We start from the raw sequence: 12,382 nt of genomic DNA on the forward strand, positions 1-12,382 counted from the left end.
CACCGACCCGCCGAAGCGCAACCCACCCATACCCCTACATTTACCTCTACCTACCACTACGGGCAATTTAGCATAGCCAATTCACCTGACCCGCACATCTTTGGACTGTGGGAGGAAACCGGAGCACCCGGAGGAAACCCACGCAGACACGGGGAGAACGTGCAAACTCCACACAGTCAGTCGCCTGTGTCGGGAATTGAACCCGGGTCTCAGGCGCTGTGAGACAGCAGTGCTAACCACTGTGCCACCGTGCCGCCCACAAGGTTTGATGCATCACACTGTGATGCTCACTTCCATACTGTGAACACATGGTTCTGAAAGAAGGATCTGGAGACACTGACGGTAAGATTTATCTGCTTCCTGTTTGATTGCAGAAAGAGGCCATGCCACCAATCCCAGCCAACCTGATAGACCAACTCATATTTTCTCCTGGGTCAAGAGGGATGACCGCAGTGCAAGAAAGTCAATGATCTACTGCACTTCCTACTAATTCATACTTGAAGGCCAGCACTCAGTCTAATTGTTTCACTGCAGATACCTCTCACAAAGGCTGATGGACTCAGCATCACATGCATCATGTCCACTCAAGGCTGACACCCACTTTTTCCTCTGTAACCTGTCCACTGGGCTTCCTACAAACTCAATAGGAAAACTTAATCACCTCTCCTGTAATGCATGATCACTGACTGCTCTTGCATCCAGTTCCATCACATTCAATCCCTCCCTTCATCTCATTGCAACAGAAACTGGCTCACACCTGGGTTTACATGTCGAAGACAGGTGGGGGATTAGTAGACCTAAAGCTTCTACTGCCCATGAGAAGAAGACAGTGAGGCTGAACAGGAAAGACTAGAATCATTCATGTGCTTGTGGGGAAATACCAATGGATAACCAATCCAGTAATGTCAATTGTGGTATGCTTCTCTCTCATTACCACCAGTGCTAATTTTGCAAAAGCTATTGTACATTTTCTCTAAACACTTCCATCTCCCCTCTTATGTAGGCACTATGTAGCCTGTGACACTAGCTACCTGACGAGGGAGCAGTGCTCCAAAAGCTAGTACTTCCAAATAAACCTGTTGGACTATAACCTGATGTTGTGTGATTTTTAATTTTGTCCACTCCAGTCCAATACCAGCATCTCCACATCATTTGAGGAGAAGAGGATGCACCAATAATTTTGCAGCATTGAGATTTTTCTCAGTGGTTCCTCTATCTAGATTAGAGAAACATTGCTTATGATCCCAATGTTATTATTACTGCAAAAGTAAGATCCCAGAGTTAAATCTGGCTTAACTATCACTAATCTTATTTTTACAATTTGGTCGTCTTGCCAGTCAGTCACTGAACATTTTCACAAGAGGCTGCCAATATACTTTTAGCAGAAGAACATCAAAGATTATTGCAGAGAAGCTAAAGTCTTTATTACAAGTATAAGAAAAATTTATTCCACCTTTTTACCTCAACAATCTTACAGATACTCAACTCTCAGGGAAGGGTCAGCCTGTTTCCACTTTAAAGTTTTCGGTTCAGTTGACATGTTGATTTCTTCATAACAAAATTCTGCTTTCACTGACGCAATCTTCTTTGGTTAATGTCTTTTCTTAAGATCATTTAGAAAACTGCCAGCATAGCATACTTATTTCTTAAAATTAGTTCGTTAAACTCTTTCACAGCATCTACTTTCACTTACTGACATTAAATCACTCAGGACTTCTCTCCTGCCTGACCACTTAGGAAACTGCTAAATTGCTCTATTGTTCTTTTGAGGTTTTTCTGCCTGCATCATCTATTTCTATTTGAAAGAAACCTGCACACACTCACTGACCTTCTGGACGTTCTCTCTTTCTGAAAGGAAACTGTTTATATTTTTGCCTTCCTGTGTTATTGGACATCTTGGCAATAGCTCATTTCCACTAACCCCCCTCACCCCCACCCCCCATCACTTCTACTTAGTCTTCCTGACACACTGAATCATTCACTTCCAGATTTTGTTTTCAAAAAGACCCATTTACATGCAAGTAAATGCATCTCCAGACACCCTAGTGTTATTTGTAAAACTCAAGAAAGAAATCAAAGTGTTATTCATCTTAACCCAAACAATATAGAAATACAAATCAAATTTAAGACTGAACAAGATTCTCTCCACATGAGAACCAAGTTTCCAAATGATAACAATAACATATCATGAACTTTTATCACACTTTAAGTGTGATAGGCAAAAAGTGGGAAACTATAGACCAGTTAGTTTGACCTCTGAAGTGGGGAAGTTGCTGCAGTCAATCATAAAGGAAGAAATAACTCAACATTGGTGAACCAAAGCGCAATTCACCAGTATCAGCACAGTTTCATGAAGGCCAAGTCACGCCTTACAAATTTGCTGGCATTCTTTAAGGATGTAACCAGCAAGGTGGACAATGGGGATCCAGTGGATGTGGTAGATCTAGACTTCCAGAAGTCATTTGACAATGTGCTGAATAAAAGACTGATCTAGAAGAGGGTTAAGGGCTTGTAGAGTATTGGCTTGGATAGAGGATTGGCTGACTGACAGAAAGCAGAGAGTTGGGATTAATGGGTCCTTCTCTGGATGGCAAACTATAAGTAGGTGGTGCTGAGGGTTCACTTCTCAAACTTCAACTATTTAAAATCTTTGTAAATGATCTGCCTGGAGACAAAAACAAATTCAAATTCGACCAATCAGTTTAAATTATATCCCAAAAAAGTACCAATTCCCAATCAAGTTTGAATTGAGTATATTGACAATCTTAAAAGCCAATGACATAATCCAGTGCTCTGGGGTCTAAGACTGGGGGAAAATCGAAAACTGTTATGACACGGGGTAAACTCTCCTGCTTGATTTAAAACCAGCAACACAGAAAAGATTTATCCCGTGCAGTAAAAATTCGAGTGGCTAAGAACTATGTCAAACAAAAATTAACAACTTTATTTCTTAAGGTATAACTGAGAACAATTAACCACCGTTTACAATTTCTTTCTCTACCCTATCTTTTACATTCCCTGCTATAATGCTAGTCTGATAAAACTCCCAATTAAGATTTACAAAACAACACATCTTATCTCAAAATCAGGCAGCTGTGGGTTCTTGTCTTCGGATCTTCCTGTGTCTTTTTTTCTCCTTGTTAGGAATTTCTGCATCATAGGTTACTAATCGAAAAGGTACTTTTAGTGTGAATACTGATGAAAAGTATTCATTTAGCGCTTCTGCTATCTCCTTTGACTCCACGCAAAAGGTCCCACTGCTAGTCTTGATTGGCCCTAATCTTTGTATAGTCATTTTTTATTCCTGATACACCTACAGAAAGCCTTAGGGTTTTCCTTGATCCTAACTGCCAACAACTTCTCATGTCCCCTCCTGGCTCGTCTTAGTTCTCTCTTTAGGTCTTTCCTGGCTAACATGTAACTCTCAAGTGTCCTAACTGAGCTTTTACATCTCATCCTAACATAAGCCTTCTTCTTCCTCTTGACAAGAGATTCAACTTCCTTAGTAAACCATGGCTCCCATGCTTGACAACTTCTTCCCTGCCTGACAGGGACATACTTATCAAAGACCCGCAGTAACTGTTCCTTGAATAAACTCCATATTTCAATTATGCCCATCCCCTGCAGTTTACTTCCCCATCCTATGCCTCCTAAATCTTGCCTAATCACATTGTAGTTGCTTTTTCTCCAACTATAACTCCTGCCCTGCAGTATGTACCTAACCCTTTCCATCACTTAAGTAAATATAAACAAATTGTGGTCACTATCACCAAAGTGCTCACCTCCCTCCAAATCTAACACCTGGCCTGGTTCATTACCCAGTACCAAATCTAATGTGGCCTTGCCCCTTGTTGGCCTGTCTACATACTGTATCAGGAAACCTTCCTGCACATTGGACAAAAACTGACCCATATAAAGTACTTAAACTTTAGTATTCCTAGTCAATATTTGGAAAGTTAAAGTCCCTCATAACAACTACCCTGTTACTCTCGCGCTTATCGAGGATTATCTTTGCTATCCTTCTCTTTACATCTCTGGAACTATTTGGAGATCTACAGAAAACTCCCAACTGGGTAACCTCTCCTTTCCTATGTCTAACCTCAGCCCATTGTACCTCAGTAGACGAGTCCTCAAATGTCCTTCTCTAAGGATGCTGCCTGACCTGCTGCGCTTTTCCAGCAACACATTTTCAGCATTACCAGCTGTGCCAACAATGTCTATATCCCATTTAAAGACAAAAGTAAAAATGCCACATCCCCCCCTCTCTTTTACCATTTTCTCTGTTCTTACTGAAACATTTAAATCCCAGAACCTGCAATAACAATTCCAGGCCACACCACTGAAATCCCAGGTACCAATCCATGCTACAGGTTTACCCACTTTATTCCGATGTTCCTGGTGTTAAAGTAGACACACTTCAAACCAACTTCTTGCTTGCTGGTGCCTTCCTGTCACCTTGAAACCTTATTTCTGACCTCACTACTCTCAACCTCCTGTATACTCAAATTTAGGTTCCCATCCCCTGCTAAATTAGTGAATGAATGAACAGGAACCCTGATGGTGAATTGTATGTTATTAATTTAATATATTAATATTATATTGAATATTCATGAGTGAATTAATAAAGATAGCCTATAACACAATAACTCACAATTGAGAAGTGGCATTGTGCCACACAAGTGCCAGGCGATGACCTTCACTGATAGAAGAGAATCTAAGCATCGCCCCTTGACATTCCATGTCAGTACCATCAGTGAAACTCCCACTATCTGCATCCTGGGGGTTATCATTGAGCAGAAACTGAACAGAATTTGCCAAATAAATATCACGCTTGTGGGCGGCACGGTGGCACAGTGGTTAGCACTGCTGCCTCACAATGCCAGAGATCCAGGTTCAATTCCCGCCTCAGGTGACTCTCTGTGTGCAGTGGGTTTCCTCCGGGTGCTCCGGTTTCCTCCCACAATCCACAAATGTGCAGGTTAGGTGAATTGGCGAGGTTAATTGCTCATAGTGTTAGGTGAAAGGGTAAATGTAGGGGAACAGGTCTGGGTGGGTTGCGCTTTGGTGGGTCGGTGTAGACTTGTTGGACCGAAGGACCTGTTTCCACACTGTAAGTAATCTAAAATAAAAGCCAGGTCAGAGGCTAGGAGTATCATTTGAGTAACTCATCTCCTGATTCCTCAAAGCCTATCCATTATCTAATGATTCAAGTCAGGAGTGTAATGGAATACTCCCCATTTGCCTGGATGAGTGCAATTCCAACAAAACTCAAGAAGCTCAATCTCACTCAGGCAAAGCAGCCCTCTCGATTTGCACCATATCAATAAACATCAACTCCTTCCACCACTGATACTTAGTTGTAGTAGTGTACACAAATACAACGTGGACTGCAGAATTTATCAAACATTCTTAGACAGCAGCTTACAAACCCACAACCTCTATCATCTGAAAGTCAAGGGCAGTAGGTACATTGGAACACTGTCACCTGCAGGTTTCCCTTCAAGTCACTCACCATCTTGGCATGGACTTTTAGATTAGACTTACAGTGTGGAAACAGGCCCTTCGGCCCAACAAGTCCACACCGACCCGCCGAAGCGAAACCCACCCATACCCCTACATTTACCCCTTACCTAACACTACGGGCAATTTAGCATGGCCAATTCACCTAACCCGCACATCTTTGGACTGTGGGAGGAAACCGGAGCACCCGGAGGAAACCCACGCTGACACGGGGAGAACGTGCAAACTCCACACAGTCAGTCGCCTGAGTCGGGAACTGAACCCGGGTCTCAGGCGCTGTGAGGCAGCAGTGCTAACCACTGTGCCACCGTGCCGCCCACACCATGCCGCCCACTATATCACTATTCCATCAGTGTTAATGGGACGAGATCCAGGAACTCCCTCCCTGTCGGCATTGTGTCTATCTACACCAAATGGATTGCAGTGATTCAAGAAGTCAGCTCATCACAAACTTCTCCAGGAGAACTAGGGATGGCAATAAATGCTGTCAGTCAGCAATGCCCACTTCCCACGATGAATGAAAGTGAACCATTTCATCTTTAAAAGGCTCTTGAGGTTTGTTCATGATGGACACTGGGGAATTAGCATTGACTTGACATGGGGGAATGAGCGAACATGAGGGAGTGAGTGTGGACATTAGATGGCATGGGGTTATGAGCAGCCATGGGGAGATGGTGACACAGTAGTAATGCCACTGGACTGGTAACGCAGAAGTGCAGGTTAATTTCTGCAGACAAGATTTCAGCAACTGGTGGAATTTAAATACAACTCATTATTCAAAATAAATTATCATTGAAGTTATCATTGATTGTCATAAAAACCCATTTCATTCACTAATGCCTTTTACGGCAAGGAAATCTGTTGCCCTTATCTGCTCTTGTTTAGATGTCACTGCAACCTAAGCAATATGGCTAATCTTTAACTGCTCTCAAAGGGCAATAAATGATGCTCAACCATTACCAGCTGTAATGGTAATGTACTTCCTGAAGAAGGGCTTATGCCCGAAACGTCGAATCTCCTGTTCCTTGGATGCTGCCTGACCTGCTGCGCTTTTCCAGCAACACATTTTCAGCATTACCAGCTGTGCCAACAATGTCTATATCCCATTTAAAGACAAAAGTAAAAATAAATAACTAAAAGATGAATGAAACTTAATTTTCTAAAATCAACATGGAAACATAAACTTTTAGCAAAACTAAATGTAGGAAGACCTTACTATTAATTTCAAAGTGAAACATTCAGTGGTTGAATCCTAAAGACATAATTATTCCTCCTCATTACCAAAATCTTTGAACTGTGGTAGGAGTTACCAGCTCCCATCATGTAAACATATTAAGATGGCCTGCAGAAGATTACGTCAGGCATGATGCTTGTGAAACTGATCGGCCAATGTGAATATGATCAAATATTCATATTCACGACAATCTCAATTTCAATTTTTCAATTTCAATCATTCATCAAAAACGATAACTATCAAACAGTAATGAAAGGTGACAATATCAATATTCAGATTGTACAGTTGATGCTCTCCCTCGCTATGTAAATATTCAATAAATTATCGAGGTGACCATATTTTACTAGGTAGGTACGTCTTGGAGTAAAAAACAATGATTTGATTGGCCAACAGACCTGGGTCTCTGTTGTGACCTTTTTTATTAGATGATATATATTATGTTCCTTAAAACATCTGTGATGTCGAAAAAAACTCAACCAAAATATATTTGCTAATAATTTAGTAACTACAACAATACAAAACTGTAAAGTGACCCAAAATAGGCAGGGAGATGAGCCAGTGGCTGTATTTGTTGCCAAAATACTAATCAATAAACAACTAAATATCCAAGAAATTGTTAGCAACACTTGAACACTCACACAACAAACCACTATCAAATATTTTAATGAGTATAGTTATTTTGAGTGGGTTAATATATCTGCTAAAAATAATAAAGTGTGTGATGAAAATACATTAACCATTCATACATTAATATTGCATGTTAAGTTCTAAGCAAGTATCGAAAATGTTTAAGAATTATTTAAGACTGTTACATCTGTTGTTACATTAAGCATCTACTTGCTTTGCTGAATTAAATAGGAAGATAGGAACAGGATTAGGCCATTCAGCCCCAAGAGCCTATTCCACCATTCAATGAGATCAATGCTGATCTGTGGCCTAACTCCATATGTCTGCCTTTGGCCCATATTCCTTAATATCTTTACTTAACAAAAAATGAACTATCTCAGACTTAAAATTAACAACATAGCAGAAAACAAGGGGAAGACATCATCAGAATAGTTGTATACAGTTTAGTTTCTCCATGGATATATCTATCCAAAGTGAAATATTATGTATATAATATGCATATATGTGTTAGACTAGGAGTCACACAGCCTATTACAATTGCAATGAGATATATATCAGACAGAAGTGAGAGATGGAAAAGAAGCAAAGGCAAATATTATTTTGGGCATGCAGGAAATCGCTGCAAACAGCCAGACAGAAGATTGGAGTACAAACTTTCTGTGAACTGGAGTTGACAATCAGACCTAAAGTTTTTTGCTTTTGGCCATTTATTGTTTGCAACATAATTATTTCTCCTTCTCCATTCTAAAAAAAATTGTGACATTGAAACTCAGTTTCAAACAGGTCTTGACAGAAAAATGTAACATCACAGACAAGCACAATGCCGTGATTCTTGCTGTTCAAGTGCATTCACAAAACCTGACATAATGATTATAGGAAGTTTATGTCAATGCATTTACAATGCTGAGTCAACTGAAGGAACACTGAGATTTCAGGGCCTGAATAGTGACACAATAGTGGTAAAATAAATACTCAATTTTCAACTGCCATCATTTGATTTTAATCATGTATCTAAAATTGCTGCAGCGTTATTTGACGACAGGTTGAGACAAGATCAGTAACCAATAAACAAAATTATCTGAATTAAAATTGCCTTTTTACCAAAAGACAAAAATTTGTAACAGCAAGGATTGAAAGTATTTCTCTGCCTGTTCCTCATCATCATGAAAACAGTGCCTGGTTAAAAAAGCAAATCAGAGAAAACAACCAGTGACCACGGCCTCAAGATAATCTTTATATTTGCACGACTGAGGATATCACCACCAATTGAACAACTACAGTCTTAGGTCAAAATTTAATCATTCCAGGATTCTAATTACTGTATTCTTCCTGTCTGTATGTGACAGTTCTTTGAAAACCCTGTACCTGTGTTGGTGTCTGGGTGTATGTGTGTTTAATATCATGGTTTATGTTTATGTCTAGTGGTAAATAAGTAATAACATTTCTGTTTCTTTCATTCAAATAAATGTTGCATTTGCTTCATTTATTTTGACCTTGATTTAATTGAAGTGCATTGAAAGTTACAAGCTAGAAAGAAGTAAAATATTTCTTGCAATCGATCCAGAAGGGGTTAAGAAGTGGATTGGGTGACTTTAACTTTCCCAAAATTGATTGGAACCTCCTTTGAGCAGAAGATTTGAATGGAGCTGTTTTTGTGAGGTGTGTTCAGGAGGGTTTCCTAACTCAGTATGTTGATAGGCCAACATGGGAGAGGTCATTTTAGACATGGTGCTCGGAAACGAGCAGGGGCAGGTATCAGATCTTGTGGTGGGAGAGCATTTTGGTGATAGTGTCCACAACTGCCTCACATTCTACATAGCTATGGAGAAGGAGAGGATTAAGCAAAATGGGAGGATATTTAATTGGGGAAGAGGAAACTTATGCGATTAGACATGAGTTAGGAAGCATGGTAAAGGCACTATAGACATGTGGAGACTGTTTAAGGAACAGTTGTTGCAAGTGATGAATAAATATGTCCCTCTGAGACAGGCAAGAAGTGGTAAGATAAAGGAAGCTTGGATGACGAGAGCGGTGGAACTTCTCGTCAAAAGGAAAAAGGTAGCTTACATAAGGTGGAGGAAGCTAGGGTCAAGCTCAGTTCTACAGGATTACAGGCAGGCGAGGAAGGAGCTTAAAATGGTCTGAGGAGAGCCAGGAGGGGGCACGAGAAAGGCTTGGCAGAACGGATTAGGGAGAACACAAAGGCATTTTACACTTATGTGAGAAATAAGAGAACGGTCAAAGAAAGAGTAGGGCCGATCAGGGATAGCATAGGGAACTTGTGTGTGGAGTCTGAGGAGGTAGGGGAAGCCCTAAATGAGTTTTTTGCTTCTGTCTTTACGAAAGAAACAAACTTTGTAGAGCATGAAACCTTTGAAGAGCAGGTGTGCATGTTGGAATGGATAGAGATAGAGGAAGCTGATATGCTGAAAATTTTGTCAAACATTAAGATTGACAAGTCGCCAGGCCCAGACCAGATTTGTCTTCGGCTGCTTTGGGAAACGGGAAATGCAATTGCTTCGCCACTTGCGAAGATCTTTTCATCCTCGCTTTCCACTGGAGTCGTACCTGAGGACTGGAGAGAGGCAAATGTAATTCCTCTCTTCAAGAAAGGAAATAGGGAATACCTGGCAATTACAGACCAGTCAGTCTCACGTTTGTCTTCTTCAAGGTGTTAGAAAGGATTCTGAGGGATAGGATTTATGACCATCTGGAAGAGCATGGCTTGATTAAATGCAGTCAACACGGCTTTGTGAGGGGCAGGTCATGCCTCACAAGCCTTATCAAGTTCTTTGAGGATGTGACTAGAAAAGATGATGAGGGTCGAGGCATTTGATAAGGTTCCCCATAGTAGGCTCATTCAGAAGGTCAGGAGGAATGGGATACAGGGGAACTTAGCTGTCTGGATACAGAATTGGCTGGCCAACAGAAGACATCGAGTGGTAGTAGAAGGAAAATATTCTGCTTGGAAGTCTGTGGTGAGTGGTGTTCCACAGGGCTCTGTTCTTAGCCTCTACTGTTTGTAATTTTTATTAATGACTTGAATGAGGGGATTGAAGGATGGGTCAGCAAGTTTGCAGATGTCACAAAGGCTGGAGGTGTCGTTGACAGTATAGAGGGCTGTTGTAGGCTGCAGCGGGACATTGACAGGATGCAGAGATGGGCTGAGAGGTGGCAGATGGAGTTCAACCTGGATAAATGTGAGGTGATGCATTTTGGAAGGTCGAATTTGAAAGCTGAGTACAGGATTAAGGATAGGATTCTTGGCAGTGTGGAAAAACAGAGGGATCTTGGGGTGCAGGTACATAGATCCTTTAAAATAGCCACCCAAGTGGACAGGGTTGTTAAGAAAGCATATGGTGTTTTCTCTTTCATTAACAGGGGGATTGAGTTTAAGAGTCGTGACATCTTGTTGCACCTCTATAAAACTTTGGTTAGATCGCACTTGGAATGCTGCGTCCAGTTCTGGTCGCCCTATTATAGGAAAGATGTGGATACTTTGGAGAGGGTTCAGAGGAGGTTTACCAGGATGCTGCCTGGACTGGAGGGCTTATCTTATGAAGAGAGGTTGACTGAGCTCGGATCTTTTTCATTGGAGAAAAGGAGGAGGAGAGGGGACCTAATTGAGGTATACAAGTTAATGAGAGGCATAGATAGAGTCGATAGCCAGAGACTATTTCCCAGGGCAGAAATGACTAACACGAGGGGTCATAGTTTTAAGCGGGTTGGAGGAAAGTATAGAGGGGATGTTAGAGGTGGATTCTTCTCACAGAGAGTTGCGAGAGCATGGAATGTGTTGCCAGCAGCAGTTGTGGAAGCAAGGTCATTGGGGACATTTGAGAGACTGCTGGACATGCATATGGTCACAGACATTTGAGGGTGCATACATGAGGATCAGTGGTTGGCACAACATTGTGGGCTGAAGGGCCTTTCTGTGCTGTACTGTTCTATGGCCAAACCATCCCATCTCACTGGTCATAATAATATAATACACTCATCCCCAAAAACCAAAATTCTTGTTTCTGAATCTTGCCTCATTATTTCGTTTCGTAACAATTTTCATCTGATTATACTCCTTTGAAGTGCCTGACAATGTTTTACTCTGTTAGAAGTGCTGTATTAGCGCACGTTTCTCTTTATGTTGTATTTCACCTAACTCTATCAGGGCATTCTTCTATTCTTACTTCCTTGCATACTTATCCAGCTTCCCCCTTAAGTATATCTTTACCATTCACTTCATGTTCTCCATGTAGTTCTCCACATTCTAACCACAATATGGGTAAAGAGGTTTCTCCTGATTTATTGGTGACTATGTTATATTTGTGACCTTCAGTTTTGGATTCATCCAGAAATGTAAACATGTACAGGACATTTTCAGAAATTCAGGAGGGCTATCCACAGAAAATTACTGTAGAATTTCACTGAAATAACATGATTAAAGAATCAAACCACAATAATTATTTTGGTATGAGATGAAATAAAGATCTGAAATAAGTAAGACATCTTAAGGAATATTATAAAGTTAAATTGATTTGATGAAAGATACGTAGGATCAGTCATTTATGTTTTGTCAGTTAATACTCAGGCAAACGGTCAGTCAAAATCACAAATGGATGCTGATCTATATTCATAAGAAATCTGAATTCATGATTATTTTATATCATAAATATATTAGAAAATATATTTCTTTTTAGCTTTTACTATTACCCAGTAATAAAATAGATAATTGCAATCAATCAGAAAGCCCTGTGATAATGAATAATTAGAATTTATAATTATTGACATACCAGCATGTATGCATGGCGCCTGATATTGAAATACAAAATGGCAGGAAAAATCATATAAACCCTACAGTACAGAAAGAGGCCATTCCATCCATTGAGTCTGCACTGGCCTTCTGAAGAGCATCCCACCAGGATCCAGAACCTGTTCCTGTAAGAAATCATTTATTCTGGCTAATCCACCTAGCCTGCTCATCCCTGGACACTATGAGGCAATTTA

General features: G+C 40.6%; 1 protein-coding gene across 2 annotated transcripts in view; it reads right to left on the bottom strand.

Moving 5' to 3' along the window:
- cfap74 (cilia and flagella associated protein 74) overlaps window positions 1–12,382 on the bottom strand; it is a 201,498-nt gene that overhangs the window by 156,001 nt on the left and 33,115 nt on the right. The window lies entirely within an intron of this gene.

This window comes from Hemiscyllium ocellatum, chromosome 37 (assembly GCF_020745735.1).
Source record: "Hemiscyllium ocellatum isolate sHemOce1 chromosome 37, sHemOce1.pat.X.cur, whole genome shotgun sequence".
NCBI lineage: Eukaryota > Metazoa > Chordata > Chondrichthyes > Orectolobiformes > Hemiscylliidae > Hemiscyllium > Hemiscyllium ocellatum.